Source organism: Sebastes fasciatus, chromosome 8 (assembly GCF_043250625.1).
Source record: "Sebastes fasciatus isolate fSebFas1 chromosome 8, fSebFas1.pri, whole genome shotgun sequence".
Taxonomy (NCBI): Eukaryota; Metazoa; Chordata; class Actinopteri; order Perciformes; family Sebastidae; genus Sebastes; species Sebastes fasciatus.
In genome coordinates, this window is record NC_133802.1 from 25343012 (window position 1) to 25349011 (window position 6000).

The window sequence follows — 6000 nt, forward strand, 5'->3', positions numbered from 1 at the left end:
CATTCTGGGTGTCAGTATAGTTTGGGTCACGTCCAGGTCACAAAAGCTGATTAACATTAAATGGAACAATGTTTAATGCCTTGTTAGATAACTGGGTGCTCAAATTAAAACCATTATTGATAAAAACATGCTTTGGCCAATGCTATGTATATGCTTCATATTTCATCTGCAGTGGATTAATAGGTGAGAGCAGTTAAACTAAAGGCCTAAAGTGCCGGATCAGTTCATTCACAAATAAATAATCTGATAAAAGACAACATAATCTTAAATTCCAGTGATGTCACTGAGGCAATAGTTAGAGGGCTGTCTCGGGTGTTGTGGTACAATCTTGTCAGTAATTACCGGGATAGAAACATTTCTAAAAAAATAAATCAGTATTGGGAGTTTGGGGTCCATGCTTGAAGTTGACAGTTTAATGTAATATAATTAGGTCCTTCTGTGGCATTCAAAATTTGCAGAATTTCAAACCTTTCAAACTGATAACGCTAAATAGCCAAAATAAAAAAAAAATACATACTTGTATGAACTGAAGAAATGTGGCTGATCTACAGGGCATGTAAAAGCACACCGAACAGTTTTTCTTTGTAATAAAGTTGTATAAATGTTACTTATATATTCAAGTGCCAAGTGTTTTGACAAAAGAAAAAAATGCGAGAAAAATCACTGCACTTAAAGCTGAGCGAAACCTTCATCTCTGGATTTTTCATTTACATTGAAAGATCTATTTTATTTATCTATTCAGTTACATTTAACTGAGTCCTAGTCAGGATTGAGAAAAATATGTCCCATTTTCCTGAGGTGTGGTTACAGATGTTTTAAATAAGACATTAAGTTTAACATCAAAAATATGTAAATCTAATGTTCATTTCTTATAAATCATACAAATATTTATCACAGTTATGTTCCCTGTTATTCAGGGTTCACAGTCAAGATGTGCAAGTCCCAGACAGGATTGAGAAAAATATGTCCCATTTTCCTGAGGTGTGGTTACAGATGTTTTAAATAAGGCATTAAGTTTAATATCAAAGTATGTAAATCTAAATGTCTATTTCTTATAAAATCATACAAATATTTATCACAGTGATGTTCCCTGTTATTCAGGCTCACAGTCAAGATGTGCAACACCCCTTTCCCCACCATGTTATCCTGTATCTGAGGTGGCATACAGATGTTTTAAATCAGGCATTAAGTTTAATATCAAAATATGTAATGTTTATTTCTTATAAATCATACAAATATTTATCACAGTTATGTTCCCTGTTATTCAGGGTTCACAGTCAAGATGTGCAAGTCCCAGACAGGATTGAGAAAAATATGTCCCATTTTCCTGAGGTGTGGTTACAGATGTTTTAAATAAGGCATTAAGTTTAATATCAAAGTATGTAAATCTAAATGTCTATTTCTTATAAAATCATACAAATATTTATCACAGTGATGTTCCCTGTTATTCAGGCTCACAGTCAAGATGTGCAACACCCCTTTCCCCACCATGTTATCCTGTATCTGAGGTGGCATACAGATGTTTTAAATCAGGCATTAAGTTTAATATCAAAATATGTAATGTTTATTTCTTATAAATCATACAAATATTTATCAGCTTATGTTCCCCGTTATTCAGGGTTCACAGTCAAGATGTGCAACACCCCTTTCCCCACCATGTTGTCAAGTATCTGAGGTGGCATACAGATGTTTTAAATCAGGCATTAAGTTTAATATCAAAATATGTAATGTTTATTTCTTATAAATCATACAAATATTTATCAGCTTATGTTCCCTGTTATTCAGGGTTCACAGTCAAGATGTGCAACACCCCTTTCCCCACCATGTTATCCTGTATCTGAGGGTGGCACATATTGGATTCATCTGACCAGGAATCCCATCAGCTTTAAAAACGTTTTTTAAAAATATATATATATAAATACATTCTGTACATTTTTTACGATTGGGTAAAAAAAAATAATCAAAGAAATCTAGTCTGCCAAGCCTGAACCCATCCGATGTTGGGCATCTGTCTCTCTCAGTCTGAGAAAAAGCGGTGATGAAAAAAGGCTTTGAACGCCATCTTGTTCATTGCAGCTGCTTGGGCCCTGAATACAGGAACCCATTCATTCGAGGAGGCGGAGGGAGGGGGCACACACGGCAAAATGAATTCATCTTTGTGGAACCAGTAAATACAAATAGCTCTTTTAAGAAACAGCGAAAATGTTAACGACTAAGAATCGGATATTTTTAGCAATGGATTCTTTAGATGCCTTATCTGAAACACTGCTGGTCAATAACTTCGTCTACATATATCTGGAGGAGGCGCTCAGCTCGGCTTCCTGCGACAGAAACGTCTGACTCGTTGCTATTAAACCAATCTTTCTGCATATTTACCCTCAAAATAAAACTCCTCTCTTCTACTTTACATTATCCCTGGTGTGCTTAACTATGATCTGATGCTTTATCATAGGGCAAAAGAGCTTGTAATACTATGGAGCAGCGCGGCCCGGTGTGAGGCATGCATGGTGTAGCTGCTAACACTAACTTTGCCCTGCAACACACCCGTGATCGAGATAAACAGATTTGTCCAAAATCCAATTAAAAAGACAATCTCGTTTTCACATCATTAAAAGAAGACGAAGATCGAAGTGTGTGTGTGTTTGCAAACCCGACACTGGTTTAACACTCATGAAACTAAAATGGCTATTGCCCCTATCAGCTCCACACAACAGCAGCGACGCTTTTATTGTCAAGATTTTCAATGTGTTACTGCAAAATATATATATCATTTATTTGTGCAGAATCGTGCAAAAGAATTATCATTATCAGCACTATCTAGTCTAGTGGATGGCTGACTCTGCAAGACTTAACGTGGGATTGTTAACATAAAAACATACAGTAAGCCATAATACATGATGGGTTTGGTTTCGATTCACTGGATTAAAACGCTTCTAGTTTAAACACAGCTTGTGTGCACACAACTGGGGAATATTAAACGCTTCAATGCAACAACACCGTTTGTATTCACTAAGAAGGCAAATTGTTCTTTCTGGCTGCCATGTTACAAAATACACACACACCCAAGATCAGCCATATAAAGCAGGCTGCATGCAAAACGTAGGCTGTGGCCACTGCTGCTGCTGCTGGCTAACTTGTATGGACTAGTGGGGGTGGTTGGTTGGCTGGTTGGTTGGTGATTTCTGTTGGTTGTTGGTTGTTGAAGTAGCCATTTTTAGACTCCCCTTCGTTGTCATTTGCATGATGCTACAACATTTTTTTTTATTATAGAGAGAGAGGAAGTAAATCCAAAAACTCTGTTCACACATTTGTTTGTTTGAGTTATGCAAATACAATAAAACAGTTCACCCATCTAGAAAAGCCTAGGGTGTTAGTTAGTCAACTATAAAAGAGTAGCTTCACCAGGTAGCTATATATAGAGTAAAGATGTGAAATCTGGGGCCCACATACAGATCCAATATGTTGGGGCTTAATATAAGGTTTAAATGAACCCTGAATTGAATGTAAATATGTTATTAAAATAAAGCAGATTAACTGAAAACAGCTTGAAGAGAAGGAGAAAGATACCCGGACGTTGGAGGTTGGATGTTGGATGTTGGAGGTTTGTGAGAAGGGTGCTGGCTAATTAACCTTCTTATTATCATTAAATACCAGTAGATATAATAAGTAAATTAATAAGTTAATATGATTCTGGTGGATTAACACCTTGGGGTTAAGTTTCTCTTTAACAGTGACCCCACACCCACTCTTCTTTGCTAGATAGCTTAGCATGAAGCTAACCCAGTTTAACCCCTTTAGTTCATCTTCAACTGCTCGACAACGGTTAGCACAAACTGCACACACTTTAATGCATTCCCCGGAGCATAAATAAAATATCCTTACCCGCTTTCAGTCGAGGAGTATCCGTTGTTTGTATCACATTGACTGGAAAACAGCAAAACAATCTTGTCTTCTCCTCTCTCCGCCCAGGCTGAAAGCTAAAGATGTGAGCTAGTTTGTAGCTACCGAGGAGCGGCACTCCCCGAACCCAGATACTGACCCGCCGACGGGGGGAGACACACCGGCTCAGAGGCGCAGAGCAGAGATATGAAGGCGGTGTTCAACCCAAGATTAGACTAGTGTGTATCAAGAGTTTATTCGTTCTTCTCTTCCAACTCAAAAGCAAACAAATCCCCCTCTTCTTTTCTGTCTTTTCCCCACCGTCGTCGTCCCGTCCCTCTTTTTTTTTCTTCTTTTCCCTTCAACAGATCCAGGATCTCTAGTCGCTTCTTCCTCCGGCCATCAAACAGCAGAGATGGGCGCGGTAACCCTGCGATCAGGTCTGGGAAACCCCACGTTTACGCCAGCGTCACAACGTAAAGCGGAGAGAAGCGAAGGAAGGGGTCGACGGCCAACCAACAACCAACAAGATCAGGAAATATATACTGCCATTTTTGGTTAACACCAACACACCTTAGATAACGTTTTACCTGCACAAAAACACTGCTTTTAATTACACAACGTTGCTCATTTTAAAGAGTTAAAATCAGATGGGACAAGAAAATGAGCATTTATCATGCCAAAGTAGGTTAGAACAACAGACTTTCTACACACTTATACCAGTAGTTGTGAAACTGGCATACACTTTCACTTTCTGATATAACTGATTTTTATATTTAGGAATGACTATTGTATACTAGTGTATCTATCTATACAAGATCAGGAAATACTGCCATTTTTAAGCATTATTAGCATTTATCACGCCAAAGTAGATTAGAACAACAGACTTTCTACACACTTATGCCAGTAGTTGTGAAACTGTGGCCTACACTTTCACTATCATCTACCAGATATAACTGATTTTTATATTTAGGAATGACTATTGTATACTAGTGTATTTTACAAAAAGTAAAAGTGTCTTTCTGTGTCTGTGATATGAACATGTTTTAGGACTAAATTTTTGGTAACACCAACACACCTTAGATAACATTTTACCTGCACAAAAACACTGCTTTTAATTACACAACTTGGCTCATTTAACGAGTTAAAATCAAATGAGCATTTATCACGCCAAAGTAACAGGCTTTCTAAACACAAGACCTTGTTTTTATGCCAGTAGTTGTGAAACTGTGGCCTACACAGCTCCACAGGTTATTGGGGGTACTTTCACTATCATCTACCATAACTACTAACCATTGCTACCAATTAATTTTTATATTTAGGAATGACTATTATATACTAGTGTATCTATCTATACAAGATCAGGAAATACTGCCATTTTTTTAAGTAAAATTAGCATTTATCACGCCAAAGTAGGTTAGAACAACAGACATTTCTACACACCAGACCTTGTGTTTATGCCAGTAGTTGTGGAACTGTGGCCTACACAGCTCCACAGGTCCTAGTGTCTTTCTGCGTCTGTGATATTAACATGTCTTAGGACTTTATTTTTTGATAACACCAACACACCTTAGATAACATTTTACCTGCCAAAAACACTGCTTTTAATTCAAAAACAACCTTTCTACACACTTATGCCAGTAGTTGTGAAACTGTGGCCTGCACAGCTCTGCAGGTTCTTGGTGTTACTTTCACTATCATCTACTAGGTAGGCTATAATTGTTTTTTTTATATTTAGGAATGACTACTGTATACTAGTGTATTTTACCAATAATGTCTTTTCATCCATACACAGTGTATACTATAAAATCACAAATAAATGTGCATATATGAGACCTTGGGATCTGTCATTTTACGCGCCAAAAACACTGCTTTTAATTACACAACTTTGCTTTAAAGAGTTAAAATCAGATGTGACAAGAAAATTAGCATTTATCAGGTTAGAACAAGTCTTTCTACACACCAGCATGTTTTAGGACTCCATTTTTGTTAACACCAACAGACCTTAGATAACATTTTACCTGCTAAAAAACACTGCTTGTTTTCCACAACTTTGCTCATTTAAAGAGTTAAAATCAGATGTAAGTAAGTAAGTAAGTAAGTAAAGCTTCATTTATATAG

The 6000-nt window shown here is 37.1% G+C and overlaps 1 protein-coding gene across 2 annotated transcripts in view; it reads right to left on the reverse strand.

Annotated features, from left to right (window-relative positions):
- LOC141773021 (guanine nucleotide-binding protein G(I)/G(S)/G(T) subunit beta-1) overlaps positions 1–4333 on the reverse strand; it is a 43280-nt gene extending 38947 nt beyond the window's left edge. Inside the window, exon 1 of one of the 2 annotated variants that reach the window (XR_012594990.1) lies at positions 3883–4323. The gene's annotated coding sequence lies outside the window, so the exon portion shown is untranslated. Of the gene's footprint in view, positions 1–3882 lie in introns of both variants that reach the window. The other variant, XM_074644643.1, reaches the window with a different exon arrangement.
- Positions 4334–6000: the final 1667 nt, after the last annotated feature.